Source organism: Lutra lutra, chromosome 12 (genome assembly GCF_902655055.1).
Source record: "Lutra lutra chromosome 12, mLutLut1.2, whole genome shotgun sequence".
NCBI classification, from domain to species: Eukaryota; Metazoa; Chordata; class Mammalia; order Carnivora; family Mustelidae; genus Lutra; species Lutra lutra.
Window position 1 is genome coordinate 23893209 of NC_062289.1, and position 15412 is coordinate 23908620.

Sequence of the window (15412 nt, forward strand, 5' to 3'; positions counted from 1 at the left end):
TTAAATGTTCTGTAAAACCTTTTGTAAGCTGGAAAGTGATAAAGAAGCAGTTAAAAAGTGTAAATCCTCCTCTGATTTGTTTTGGTTAACGTGTAGTAAAGTGGGGCTTTCATAAAAGCAAAGTGGAGCAAAGCAAACTGTTGGATAGCAGAGGTAATCGTCTTCCATTTTCCCGGCCTCAGAGGGCTGGTGCTGGGCTGTAAGCACTTGGTTTGGCTGGCAGCTCAGGTATGATGGCATGTTGTTCTCTCTATACTGGATCTTAACGAAAGAATTCCATTGCAAAGCAGGTTTTTATCAAGAGTAAAGATGGCTAGGGGCGCCTGGGTGGCTCAGTGGGTTAAAAGCCTCTGCCTTCGGCTCATGTCATGATCCCAGGGCCCTGGGATCAAGCCCCACGTCAGGCTCTCTGCTATGCGGGGAGCCTGCTTCCTCCTCTTTCTGCCTGTCTCTCTGCCTACTTGTGATCTGTCAAATAAATAAATAAAATCTTTAAAAAAGATGCTATGGTGAGTGCTGTGAAGTGTGTAAACCTGGCGATTCACAGACCTGTACCCCTAGGGATAAAAATACATGTTTATTTAAATAAATAATTTTTTTAAAAAAAATCTTAAGAAAGAAAAGGCTAGAATACTCAGGTTTTGAAAATAGGTACAGGTATGTTCTTACACTTCAAAATTTTAAAATTTATTTCTTAATATGTAATATTTGTTTCACGGGTACAGGTCTGTGATTCATCAGTCTTAAACAACACCCAGCGCTCACCATAGCACATATCCTCCCCAATTATTCTTATCAGTGGCTCCCTTAGCATGAAAACCAGACGGTGGTTCTCAAAATACTACCAACTCCCCCCCCACCCCATTCCCGGTCCCACTTAAATTTCTACTTCTATCATTCCAAAACTTTTTGTAAATAAGCGAGACTAGGTGTTTATACTACATAGTAAACATCTTTTTCATGACCGTATACTTCCACAACATAATTCAGCTGCAGTAAACTTGTTTCATGGCTATTCCATGTTTCTTGTTAGTGATTGAGTAACTGGGCAGTGGGGCACTGATGAATTAGGAAGGGACATTGAAAAACCTATTGAGACTACATTTAATAAAGATTAAGAATAGCTGTTTTCTTGGGGCGCCTGGGTGGCTCAGTCAGTTAAGCATCTGACTCTCGATTTTGGCTCAGGTCATGATCTCGGTCATGAGATGGAGAGCCTGCTTAAGACAGTCTCTCTGCCCCTCCCCCACCAAAGAAGACTAGCTGTTTTCTTTCAACTGCCATACTTTCCTTCTTGGATATCTTAGAGTAATTATTCCCTTAAAGGATCTTCAAGCTGACCATGAGAAGTAATTGAAAACGTGAAAGAATTAAATTTTCTTGCTTTTTGGGATTTTCCATGCTCCCTTTGTATTAATGTTTATCTCCTTTTATATTTTAAAGGTAACATTTATAGACCAATGCAGGAGACCGTCCTTAGAGAAGATAAACATTTAGACACTTTAAATAGTAAGTAGAGTTCACCGATGAGAAGTGGGAATTGATAGGCCAAAGAGGAAAACAGCTGAAGAGAAACCATAGATCTCTAGCCCTTCAGGGTGTTCTGGAAAGGTCTCATGGAAGACAGAGGTGTTGAAACCTGATGCCTCTGTGTTTTTATAAATCTTCAATCTCTCTAAGAGTGTACATAAATTACTTATTAAACATAAAAGTCTTGAGAAGGACCTATGAGGGGCCCCTGGGTGGCTCAGTGGGTTAAGTCCTGCCTTCAGCTCAGGTCATGATCTCAGGGTCCTGGGATAGAGCCACACATCGGATGGGGCTCTTTGCTCAGCAGGGAGCCTGCTTCCCCTTCTCCCTCTGCCTGCCTCTCTGCCTACTTGTGATCTCTGTCTGTCAAATAAATAAAATCCTTAAAAAAAAAAAAAAAGGAGGACCTATGATATTCAGCTGAATATACAACAAAAAACTGAAAAGAACTGGCTCGGTACTAAGAACCTTGCTAGTTTGAAATGGGAAAGGAAGGCCAAGATTATATAAATCTTTGTTCAGAGCCTACCAGTGCATTTCAATGTTTACCCAAAGTGTCTAGCAGTGTTATGCATAATTTATTGCATACATTAATATTGAACACCAAGATGGGGAAGGTCAGTCTCACCATCTTAAAGGCTGTGCAAAACCTCAAAATATAGGTATGACCTACCTATGCCCCAGCAACAGATGAAGGGCCTGTTAAATTAGAATGCTCTTGAATAAGTCAACAGTAGTTAGCCTCTACTAATTGAAACATGAGAAGGCTTTTAAAATGCGATTCTGGCACTGTAAGAATGCAATAATTCGTATTTAAAACCAGGAAATAAATGTTGGTATTTCCCTTTCAAAGCGCCAAGGCTTGTATCTTCCATGACATTTCCCAAGATCAAAAGCAAACAGTGGAACTTTTGACATTTTCTGTTGCTGCAATTTCAGGGGAATTACCAAGACATCATAACAAGTGACCTGAATGGGGTAGTGATTTCAGGACTACCTGAGTCATAGATGTAATGTGATGAAACAGGGAAACCAGGCATTGTACTCTAAAGACCGATTTACAACTAGACAAATAAGATTTCAAAAAGGATTGGTAGCTTGTGGATTTTGCTAATGCTGATGATGTATGTGTAAATGACCTTTATTTAAAGTCTTCGAGGTTCAATGTTGGATGACAGAATATGATAATAGAGTTAATAAGAAATAGTCATGCCTATTAATTATTAAGACATGGTTAATACCACTTGTGAAGAAAAGTCTTCTGAAAGTAAGACTTTAAAACCACAGAGAAAAACAGGAAAGATGGACTAATTCATTTCTTCCATGTTGGTAGAGTCTGTAAGAACTTGCTGGAAATAATTTTAAGAATTGCGTATGTGTGAAAATAATTGTGTGGGTGTCTGAAAGCCGCTCTTAAAGCTACTTGCTTAAAACAGTTTGTACTACTACCTCAGCTGAGGACTTCTTTTCTGTATCCAACTATTGTCAGAACAGATTATGAATGGGTTCTTGGTGGGGTTTGGATTCAGTGGAGCTTTCCTCCGCTCAAATTCCATATGTTACCGAATTTGTACTTCTTGAAAAGCACATTCTTCTTTCCACACGTGTGAAGTCACCAGTGGTACGGCTTAGGATGTTTCTTTCTAATTCTGGAAGTCCCAGTTGTCTAGGAGCTAGACATACCTTCCGAGATTGTCTTTTCCGTACATGGCAGAGGTTCCAATTCTGAGAACCACAGTCTCATTCTGAAGTTGAGGAAGCACACCCCCAGCGTCTCCTTTTCCTGGTCTACCCCAGTGGCTTCTCCTGATCCACACGAAAACCAAACCAATCTTATTCTCAGACCTAGAAGCTTTCGGTGAGGACTCTGGAGTCAGGATCATATTTTATGTTTTCTCTTCCCGAGCAGGTGATTCCTACTGCTTTCTGGAAAATACAGCTTCAGGTCAAAAGATCACGGTCAAGGATTACAGAAATGGTCCTTTTGCTTTTACTTTCTTTACTAATAGATCAACCTTGCTTTTGTTATTCCATTTCCTCAACCCTTTCAGGGACCTCCTTCAGCCCTTGACCTTACTTCTTTTAACTTTGCCAGGAATAACATTCTTCTGCCTTCCCTTCCATCACCACTATTTGGACACCCTTAGGTATGTCTTTCCAGGTAAAAGACAGAATCAAATGGACTCCAAGTCTGTCTCTCGGAGGCCTTGAAATCCAGGAACAGGAACTGAGCATGCCACCTTGTAGACAACATCTCATTTTTTTAGTCATGCCCCGTGCTCGCCTGGTCATTTCATCCTGGAAGCTGCTTCTGGACTGGGCCCACAAAGCTTATTTTTCAGCTTTGGATTCTGTTTCAATTCAAGCTCCCTTCTTTTCTGGTTTTTACCGAGGGCATCTCATCCCATATTTTGCAGACTGTATACTTTGAGTCTCATCTTCTTTATCTGGAAAGTGGGAATGATTACCTGTGAGGAGGACATGAAACTCCAGAAACAAAGCTTGAGAGGTGCTGGGAGGTGACTAATAGGCGTTTCTGGGTCGTATCCCTCATATTCTGCTGCTTCTTAAAACCCAGCCCAGCTCTGGGAAAACGGGAAGTACTGGTAAAGAGCAATGTAAACCAAAAGTAAAAAGCCTGCGGGTTTTAAAACACTACCTTTAGTTGGGTGACCCAGTCAGTACAAAGTGAACTCAGGTGCTTAATCTTACTTCATTTTACCGCAGCCCTAGGGGTACAGGCACGGACCCTTCTTTCCATTTTGCGGGGGAAAAGCTGAGGCTTAAAAGTTTAACTAGCTTAAGGTAAAAATGAAAATCCCCAAATCTAAAAGCATCTTTAGAAAGATTATACCACTGAGATGTGAGCATTTTCCATTGAACTCTGGTTCCAGAATTCCTGGGCTCCCCAACCAAAGATTTCACTAGCACTTCTTAATACAACAGGGTTACTTTGTATTCTCAACCTGTTGTGACCAGGAAGGACCTGGGCTGGGCTGAGGCACTAATTCTTATTTCAGAATTGATGTGTGGACTCCTATTGGGCACCAAAGTGCTCTGCCAGCAACTGAAAAGTCAAAAATTGGCCAGAACTGTGTTCAGGTCGCGATTTTTACTTAGATTAATTTCATCTTGAAGGCCCTAGGATGAACAGATATTGGCTCTGCCAGATACCTTCGTTGACTTTCTGAGGAATTAGTCTTTCCTTAATCATGGAAACTTCCCTTTGTTTAGTGCTTTATAGTCTCTTAAATGTAGTTTGCCTTATCCTAGCGGGAAAAAATGGAGGGGGGCGCCTGGCTAGCTCAGTCAGTAGAGTGTGCGACTTTTGATCTCAGGGTTTTGAGTTCCGGCCCCACACTGGGTGGAGCGATTACTTAAAAATAAAATCTTTTTTTAAAAATGAGAGATGGGCCTCATCTATTACTGGTACATGATGCCCTTTTTTTTTTTTTTTTTTTTTTTTTTTTTGCTGGGCCCCACTGCAACCTCCAACTGCTTTCCCATGCTGCCCCTCTCATGTCTGTAGCTTTTTCACGTCTGACCAAAGAGCTGAAGTCAGTCCACTGATCTCTGAGTATCAAGTCAGAATCCAATTTCTCTAACTTAACCTTGTATGTTATGACTGCTGAAGCTGTCCTCATTGAGAAGAGGATTCCTCTCCCAAGGATATTTGCAGGAATTCTCATTTGCTGCCAGATCCCAGAATTGTAAATCTATTTGCTTCCCTTCCTCCCCTCATCTGGGTGGGTGAACCCCAGCTTCTCCCTTGTTTCCACCTCAGTACTACTGACATTTGGGGCAACAACCGGGCAGGGGGGAGAGCTGGGGCTGTCCTGTGTGTTGCAGGATGTTTAGAAACATCCTTGCTCTCCAGCTACTTGTTAATCATACAAACTCACACACGTCCACACACACACCCCCAGCAGCAGCAGTTCAAAACGCCTTCAGACATGGGCAAAATTGCTCCACTGGAGAACCACTGCTTTAGATAAACATCTGACCAAGCCCTCATTTAGCCATTTAGTCAACCTGAGCAAGTCCTAGGTATTAGACATTCTATGGGCAAGTGACAAAACTTTTTAAATGGTTAAAAGAGCCACCATTTATGAGTATTTGAGTGAAGCATGCTCTGAAGTATTTAGATAGTCGCCTTTAATCCTTAAACTCTGCAAGGGAAGTACCCCCTCTTTTTCAGGGGAGAAGCCCATCTCCAGTGAATGCACCTGCCTGAGGCCACACACTGAGGGGCAGCACCGGTGGGATTCCGAGGTCCCCCTTGACCCCTGCTCTCTACTGCTTCCTTCCCCTTGAGCGGTTTGCCTTCCAAATGGGATAAGCCTCAGGCCCCCTTCTTTATGAAGCCTCCTCTCGGCCTTTCTGGGGACTCCGAGATCTCTCCGCTGACAGATGGCAGACCACTGTGCCCCAGCGGCTGGCTTTGCTGCTCACCAGATCCTCCCTCGGTTGCATTTGGTGCCAAGGATCGGTGTCCATGAGGCTGGCAGCTGCATCAAGTCCCCTTGAAATCTATTTGGTCAAAGATCCGATGCTGTTTGTGGAGCAAACAAGGAAGGACTAAGCGGCCTGAAAAAAAACCCACATTCTGGGTGCTCAAATTTTATTTGAGAAGTTAGGACATCTGCACTTTTCTGAGAAGTCTCATTTTTCTGTGGCTTATCCCTTTGACCCTGGTTCCATGAAGGAAGCAGAGGTCTTCAGGAACATCACTTCTAGGCCCTGGGAGGGGTCGGGGGCCGCTATCTTACTTTTGCAAGGCTTTGTAAGATGTTCTTGGTTCACCTTCCTCCATCAAAAGATGGAAAAAGATCCCTAAGTGTGACTCCTTGGTCCCTTTTGCCAGAATGATGTCCAGGGTCACCGAGGCAAAGTCAGACTCAAAGTGGATGACTGCTTTAAGCTGCAAGCCCAAAACTACTTTGAAGCCTTGCGTTTAATCTTGATCGATGAGCAATTTGCATTTTCTGAAACATCCATATTTGATATTAAAAGGACTTAACTCCCCACATGTACTTCTAAGAGTGAAATCGATACGCCTTGGTACATGTTTCTCACATACCACATACCCCTGGGGTTGGTGCGTTTGTTCGAGGCAGGGGGACTCGAGATCTTTCGGAACCCTTGGTGTGCTCTCTGTCTATAAAACGGTGTCATGAGAAGAAATCCTCCGGCTTCACAACAGATGATTTTCCTTGGGTTTCTGGGAGCCCCTTCTCTTGGGCATCAACGAATGGATTTCCCCGTGGTCAGGCTCTGCAGGGGCTTCATAGGCGGCCGGGCTTGCCATTGCTTCTGAACACAAAAGAGGAACAAAAAGCTCTGGACTTGAGTAACAGTCTATTTTGATCAGGAAAGATGGCACAAATGAGGGAGATGCCAACAGAGTACAGCAGGGGACAGGAAGCCTGAGGCAAGGAAAGACTCTCTCTCCAACTCGGGTCTCCAGACTTCGGGGCTTCCGGTCTCCCCAGTGCCTCACCTTCTCTTTATGACTTCATTCCAGGAAGAGTTCCTTCTGTCATTGCGTTTGATGCTTCTGCCAATCCTCTGAAGTAGGGCAGTTCCGCCATTTTGCAGATGACGGGGGAACGAGTCTCGGTGAGATTGCAGAACTGAACCCCAGGAGATGCTGATCCCAGAACAGACTGGGGAAGCTGAGCCCATGCTGGCCATTGGGTTGGCACAACCTCCCGGGGGGCCAACCTGGAACCTACCTTTTCTCAATACTTTTCAGCATTTAAAGGTCTCTGAATTCATAGCTTATTAACTATGGTCCCAAAATTCCCCTAGGTGTAAAGTACTTCATCCATAGAAAGTACCTGTCTATTCCATGGTGTTCATAATAATCAGACTCTGCTGGCATCCGTGTATCGACTTCCAGCACCTGTGGACACCACACCAGGGGTTCACACACTGTAGCCTATTATCCGCAAGGCCAGCCTGACCCCCTTAGCAGATACAAAGCCGTGTGGTGCCTCTTTTAAGATGGAATTAATCCTACATTGCTGCCTCCCCTCCCATCATTCCCACAACACAAGCCTGTGCTTTGATGCCCTGGGGCCTCAGGAGGAGTCGGGCCAGGGGAGAACTGCTAGCCCCACTCACTCGCATATCAGTATGGAGCAAAGGAACCGCGCTGTTGGGACTGGGAGGCAGGCTGGTGGTGTAGTCACCAGTTTCCACAGTGAACCCAAGTGGTGGGCTGGCCACACGGAGGGGTCGCACCCCACGGAACCGTCCCCAACACTCCCAAGTGTAAAGGGGGATTTGCATATCATTTCAGAAAAGGGGAGGAGACTGGGGAGAGGACAAAAGTGTGTTAATTCTGAGACTGACCAGAGAGGGAGATCAGAGAAAAAGGTGACCTTCAGTCCAGCAGCCAGGCACTTGACTGGAGGGCCCAAGAAAGACAATATGGCTCCATAAGGCTTCTGGCCTTGGGTGGGGGTAAGGACGAGGGTAAGGACAGGGTGACTACTAATCCTGCCGGCTGCCCTTTCCACCAGGGTCAGCTGGACCTGGCCAGGCGGAGGAATGGGACTCTGGGGGCGGCAGATGGAAACTCTGGGCCAGGATGAAGCCTCAGGAAATGTTTCCACCCCCTCTTGGTCCCCACTCTTTCCCAGGCCTCTCCTTGCCACCAGACAACCTCCATGGTCCCCTCCCACCAGCATTTGTCAGCTGGGTCCAGTGCTTGGCCTGGAGAAACAGACACACAGAAAGGACTCTGTCCTTGGCTAGCCGGGTCCTCCCCTCCCACTCACATCTCCCCTGGGGCTTAGGAAACAGAACTTCAGTGCATTCTTCTAATGCTGATTGAATTCCTTCCTTCTAGACAGCTTTGTGTGCCCTTGGCACAAATGAGAAAAAGAGCAGGAAGGGTTTAAAATAGCACACAACTGGCCAATTCGCGCTGCCAGCATGGGCTAGTTATTATAAACAAGAAAACCCAGGTGATGCAATTTGTCACAACTGTCTTTGGCACAGGCTCCAGTGTGGGTTTGCATTTTTAAGAGCACACGTGTCCGTTAGCCAAATGGAAACAAACATACTAGCTGCACGTTCGGTGGCCCACTCCAGGGCCAGTGCGGGGCGTGGCTGCACTTCGGCCGGCAATGGGTTTCGGTGTCCAAATAAAATGTGGTTGTCATCCATTCCTGGCCTCGGGCCCCCTCAGGTGACCTGGGACTTGTGATCATCAGGTGCTGTTGAAATCAGCTATTTCTAGGAACCGGAAACTGGGACTGCCATAAAAGGAAGCCACTTCCTGGAGTTTTTCTTAAAGGCACGTTGGACAGAATCCAGACAGGGCCGCCTCAGGCCAGAGTCTCCTGATTGCAAGGAAATGCTTTACTGTGGACCCGCAGCACTCCTAGGGAGCTCCTCCCCAGACTTTTGAGAGGGCCTGTGTCAGGAGTACAGAGCCGTCATTTATAAAGGAAGTTTTAAATCACTTTATTAGTTATTACATCTGTTCTAACAAGAGAAGAGGGAGCCGTCCTGGGATGAGGCTGCTTGTCCGTCCGCTAGATTCACTCAGTGAGCAGCAACCGCGTAAGTCGGTTCTGTGTCTCAGCAAAATGACAAGTGGACAGCCGGGGACCTTCCGGGTGGTTTGGGAATGACTGAACGTCAACGGCACAGATGCCACGGATCTGCCACAGTCTTGTTGCCAAACCAAGCATCTTGACGGGATGGATGAGAACAGCATGGCGACACTTGCGGTCCCTTCTGCTCCCTTCGCCTGGAGAGGAAGTAATGTACCTTATCAGGATTCCAGAGCCTGGCTGATCTTTGCATTTGAGTGATGCTTTAGATCACAAAGCATTTTAGATCACAAAGCATTTCACAGCTATTATCTCCCCGTTTGAGGCCAAGAGGGCAGATTCTGAATGGATGAGAAAAGCACCAGGATGGGAGAAGCTGTTTCACTCAGATCACATAATTATTAGTTAGTTGAAGCCAGAATTAGAAACTCCAGTCTGCTCTTTCACAACCTGGGGGCTCTTTGTTCCTCGGCTCTAATTTTCCCCATACCTCTCCTGGCCGAGTCAGCCGGAGGGAGCCACTTGCCGTGGATAGGCGTCTAGAGTCTGCCATGAAGGACTTCATCTCTGCTGCTTAAGACAGGAGAGTCAATTAAAGTTCAAATGCCCCAGGAAGGAGGGATCTAAGTCAGGGATCGGCACACTTTCTCTGCAAAGCACCAGATAATAGGTAGTTCAGGTTTTTCTGGCCATCTGTCCTCTGTCGCCCCTCCTCCAGCCCTGCCTGTAGCGTGAAAGTGGCCCAAGACTACACAACGAGGGAACAAGGCCCTATTTATGGACACTGACATTTGAATTGTGTGACTGTCACATGTCACAAAATATTACTTTTTTTTTTTTTTTTTTTAAGAATTTCACACCATTTCAGAGTGTGAAAACTCTTCTCAGCTCACGGGCCAGGCAAAAGCAGGCAGAGGGCCAGACCTCTGCTCTCAGAGGTCCTGGGTCGGTAGCTGTGCGTGGCCGGGTAAAGGCTCAGATGAAAGCATGAGGTGGGGAGAGCCCAGGAGACCGCCAGTGCCCCAGGCATCCCAGGAGGCAGGGTACAGACAGGCGGCCCTTGCTGTCTCGATGCCATCCCCTGGGTCCATCTCGAAGGAAGCGGCTGCCCACTGGCCAGCTGTGCAGCCACTGAACCCGGGACATTCGCTGCAGCTTCTCGGGCCTTAACGCCGGTGTCGGTCGGCCAGCTGAGGGGGAGCCGGCCGCGTCCACCCCGCACCGCGCGCACAGCTGCGCCCGGATTCAGCTTTTCCTCTCACGCCATCCATCTGTGGGGGTCCTTGCCTCGCTCGCCTCCATCAACGAGGATGAAAGGTCAGATTGCTCCATGTTGCGGTGACATTTGAGGGGTTTCACTTTGGATTTGCTATTTTTAAAATATAAAAGCCCCTTTGAGGAGGAGGCTGTCACTGTAGACACAGTAGGTATCGAGTATAAGGCGCTATTGTCCTCAAAGCACTTCTTTTTTTTTTTTTTTAAAGATTTTATTTATTCATTTGACAGACAGAGATCACTAGTAGGCAGAGAGGCAGGCAGAGAGAGAGGAGGAAGCAGGATCCCTGCTGAGCAGAGAGCCCGATGCGGGGCTCCATCCCAGGACCCTGGGATCATGACCTGAGCCGAAGGCAGAGGCTTTAACCCACTGAGCCACCCAGGCGCCCCAGCAAAGCACTTCTTATGATTTCACCTGGTTCTCCTGAGTGGAGTGAAAAAGGAGATAGAATTAGCACCATTTTACAGATGGAAAAACTGAGGCTCAGAGCACTAAAATGACCTTACCAACACAAAGCAGGAGGGCAGGATCTGCTTCCAGGTCTGAGTCCAAAGCCCTGACTCGGTGGCCTTTGGCACAGCAGGTTGCCTCTAGGAGGTAAGGTAAGCAGAGAAGGGCTCCCGTAGGGACCAGGAGCCTTGTCTGGACCCAGACCCCTCCAGCCTCAGCCTCCCCTTTGTCTCACTGTGAGCCCTTAGGCAGGGCAGCCACTTTGTGATTCTTCTGCTGCTTTGCCTGGGGGTGGAAATGGGCTTCCATCTACTGGCAGTGCCTGCTGCCTGCCCAGCCCTTACTTCCCTCTCCCTGCCTCCCCCAGAAGCACAGTCTCCAGGGAGACCCACCCTGAGCCTCAAAGCCCTTCTGCATGAAAACCCCTCCTAGAGAAGCTTTTTTTTTTTTTTTAAAGATTTTATTCATTTATTTGAGAGAGAGAAGGAAAGAGCACAAGTGGGGGACAGGCAGCAGGGAGGGGAGGAGAGGGAGAAGCAGACTCCCCACTGAGCAGGGAGCCTGACTCAGGCTCCATCCCAGGACCCTGAGATCATGGCCTGAACCACCGAAGGCAGATGCTTAACTGACTGAGCCGCCCAGGCACCCCTCCCAGAGGGGTCTTTACTGTTCTTTGTTCTTAATACTTATTAGTTCATTGTCTGACCTGCACTCAGAACTCAGGATTTCCATGTGCATGAATGAATGAGTTAATGTCTCTCACCTTCATGTACCCGGGGAACCCAGGATAAGTTCTCCAAGTTTAGCTTTCAGTGCAGTAACCCACATGTAGCCAGACTGAAGCAGTCCGTAATAAGGTGGCAGGGGAGCACCCCAAGGGCCTGGCACTCTGCACACATTCACCGCATCCCCGGTTCCATCCACAGCGGGCGCCCTCATCACCCATGGCTCAAGGCCAGCGGCTAGCCATAAGGATTTGGACCCCAGTCTTGAGAGCCCACACTGTTCTCACTGGCTCCTCATGGGCACTATGCTGTGGGTAAAGGAGGCTCCATAATTACCCCTGAGGACAAACCCTGGGCCCTGTGAGGAGTGCTGAGGAAGGAAGGAGCGCAGGCCCCCTCACCCCACCCCAGCCCCTACCCTAGCACGCTAGCAGGCCAGCGCCTGTGCCTGGCCACACTGGGGGCCCGGCTGCTCCCTGCAGGCTGTGTGCCACGGGCTGGAATTCTAATATTCTTCATTGGCAGCCAAGGTAGGCAGGTGCAGAAAACCGACCTGACAGCACTGCTTCCCTCTGAAGCACATGGCCTAGGGATGGATGTGATGGGGGCCCCCTTTATAAGAGACACTGACTCTTTACCTCCTAGCCTGAGCTTGAAATCCCGCCATCAGAACTACATCCCTTGGTGTGTTACTGCTTCTGGTTTTCAAGAGACTCCCTGGAAAAATGTTTAAAAAAAAAAAAAAGAAAGAAAGAAAGAAAGAAAAGAAGTTGGCTGTGAATATTTGTGGGAGGGAGCCCAGAGCAGAGGGGAATAGGGAAAAACCACCGTACTGTGCCAGGGCCCAGACCTCCCCACCAGGCCTTTGCCACCGGATGAGAGATGCGGGATTCAGCCCCATCTTTGCCCTATTTGCTATGAGTGCAAGGGACAGGGGAGCAGTGTGAGGCCTGAACTACTCCCCCACCCCCGCCACACACACACTGCTCACAGCTTCCTTCTCAAGTCCCCCCAGTGCTGACCACAGCTTCCTCCTCCTGCCCGACCCCCAGCAGACCACCCCACCCAGCTCCTGCCCCGCCCCTTCCCCCAGGGGTAGTTCAGTTCCTCCTCCAGTACCACCCTTCTCAGAGGCAGCAAGAGAGTGGAAAAATAAGATATTTTTGTCCCGTTGCACAAAGTTTACCTTATTGAAGATTTGAGGTCAAAAGCTAGCGAGTCCCTGCAGGGATGCCATCAGATCTCTGCGACATCACAGCCTGAGAGTTCCAAGCCCTGTGTCCTCAGGTGAGGTAAGTAGGTGGGCTCTAAGCCCCTTACCCTGCACCTGTGCCCCAGGCAGCTGAGCGGTCCCTTAGTGCTGTTTCTTGCCCTCCTCGCTTTCCAGACATGGCTGCAAAGCCAGGCTTCAGGCTAAAGGATCTGTCTCTGTGGGAGACTTCCAGGCTGTGTGGCCAGCTGGGCGGTGGCTATCCATGGTCTTCAGGGAGACCCTGGTCTTCACCATGAGGCAGGCTGACGTGGCCTAGCGTCGGCCTGCTTCCCCTTGGACTGGGCCCACTCCCGTAGACCCCACAGGCCCCAGATGCGGCAACAGCGCCTGGGGACCTGTTAGAAGCCCAGACTCTCAAGTCCCACCCCAGAGGGAGTGACTCGGAAACCCTGAAGGTGGGCCCAGCGACCTGTGTTTTAACAAGCCTCCTGGTAATTCTGAGGCACCTCCAGTTTGAAAAACTCGATCAGCCATCCTCCAGTGTTTGCGCTGCCCGCCCGCCCTTACCTGCAGACAAAGCTCTGTTCACGCCTCCACATAGGTTCTCTTTGTCTTATTTTATACGTTGTATCTATCTATTTACGTACACATTACATTTTCCATATAAGGAAAAACATCTGCAAAAAAGATTGAAAAGGGTGCAATCAAGATGAAATTAACAGTATTTGTAAGTGTCTTACTTTTCTCTGGTGATCAGGCCACGGCGGACATCAGCGCCTACGGATGTAAAGTCCCAGCGGTTTGGCCATCTCCTGGTCAGATCTGCGGGAGGCTCTGTGGTTTGACCTCATAACCTGGCTCACTACAAGCTCCCGCAAAGGTGAGAAAAGTCAGTTCTGCCATCCAAGGGCCGCTCACACTGATTTCCAAATCACGGTCCTCTCCAGTCCCAGGTTCCCTTACAAGGATGACTTAAAGCCACCTGTCATTTTCCGAGTTAGCTTACTTGAGTGTAGAGAATCGAATCTCTCCCCTTCAGCCGGCCCGTGGCCGTGGCCGTTGCCCCAAGCTGCAGGCCCCACTTCTCCCTCAGGGCTCCCCTCCCTCACCACCCTCAGGGGTCAGGGGCCAGAGTTCATAGGCATTTGATGTTGATAACGCTGCACAGCTTTCTCTTTCCCCGAAGGCAAACATTAAACAGACTAATGGTTCCTTTCCCGGACCCCACGGACGATCTTCCACACCCTCTGGAATGTGTGTACCCCGCTTTGCCGACCCGGCGCCAGACTGAACACAGCACTCCTCCTCTTTCCCGAAAAGCCCCATGGAGACCTCTGAAGGGACGTCATCTTCTTAAGGACCTGCCAAGAGCTGTAGGGTCCACCTAAGGAAGGCTGTGCCCGGTGGGCCTCAGGGGGCCACCCATCCCCCTTCACTCCATGACGCGCTCTCCCTGACTCTGTTACCAGCCAGGAGGTCCCACATGGGAGCCAGGGGTCTCAGCCACCCGCAGCAGGCAGCCCCCCCCCACCGCCGCGGGCCCCCGCGGGCCCCCTGCACCTGCCTCAGCGCCCCGCCCCCGCTGGTCCACAGAGGGGGGGGTCGGGGGCGGGGCGCGGGTGAACGGGGGCGGGGCTTTCCCTGTGGGGGCAGGTCCCAGCTGGCGACCAAAGCAGAGGGAGGGGCTGCTGCCTCCCTGGGGGGCTGCAGGGTGGCATTTCTGAAATTTCATTTCCTGTCACATTCCGCGGCAGGTGTTTCTGTTTTTAAGTACGTCTCCAGTTGCTATTCCGGTCGTGTGAGGCGCTAGTTTTTTCCAAGGACCGAACTGCTATTTTTTCCTCCAGTGGAGGCGCGGTCAGCAGCCAGTTCCCAGCCAGGATCCGCTGTGTGGCAGAGTCCCCTCTCTGGGCCAGCCCCAGCCCAGAGACCTGGGGACACGCCAGACAGCTGGGGAGCCCCAGTGGAGCGGGGAGCATTCCCTCGGGCAGCTCAACCGCCCTCTGGGTTTTGGTTGCGTTGCACACATCACGCGCACCTGGCCCCACCCAGGGAAAGAAAAATAAAAACAAGCCAGGCCCATGCACCTTCTGGGGACCCAGCCCCACGGGGCCTTAGAGTAGCGGGATACAAACGCAGACCAGAGGGAAGCAGATGGAAAGCTGCTCACAGGAAAGCCAGAACCTCAAATCCATTGACTTGGGGTTTACAAACACCCTGAGAAGCACCAGATATATTCCAAAGATCCCTGACCCCTCCATGAGAATTTCAGTTTTCCTTTGAACAAAAATCTTAAAAATCAACGTAAACATGTTCCACGGCATATGAAAAGATCATCTCATAACTGTTTCTAGAGATTTTAGAGCCACGAAGTATTGTTTAAAAGAATGGAAAGGAGGACTTCATTCATGAACAACATCACAGTGTTCTAGAAGTGCAAGTGGGGTGTTTGCAGGTTTTCCAGTGGGGGAGAGACACGGAGTAACTGCTTCATCGCACCACACAGGTGGTGTCACTAAACACGATATTCAGTGTTGGGTTCAGGAAAATAACATGGTGGATCCTGTTCAAGAAAGCGTGCTACCGTGAGTTTCACTGGTGTGGAGACTTTGTGCCTTTCATTTGTACACTGGTCTTGGGTAGCATTAGG

At 49.0% G+C, this 15412-nt stretch overlaps 1 long non-coding RNA gene across 3 annotated transcripts; it reads right to left on the reverse strand.

Moving 5' to 3' along the window:
- Positions 1-8991: 8991 nt before the first annotated feature.
- Positions 8992-14212, reverse strand: LOC125082058 (uncharacterized). 3 transcript variants are annotated; one of them, XR_007121874.1, is made up of 4 exons: positions 12736-14212; positions 12188-12266; positions 10881-10964; positions 8992-10467 (listed from the first exon to the last, which is right to left on the reverse strand). It is a non-coding gene; the product is annotated as an uncharacterized LOC125082058 (long non-coding RNA). The 3 variants fall into 3 exon arrangements; XR_007121873.1 differs by having other exon boundaries at positions 8992-10510; XR_007121875.1 differs by lacking the exon at positions 12188-12266 and having other exon boundaries at positions 8992-10510.
- Between the last annotated feature and the right edge of the window lie 1200 nt (positions 14213-15412).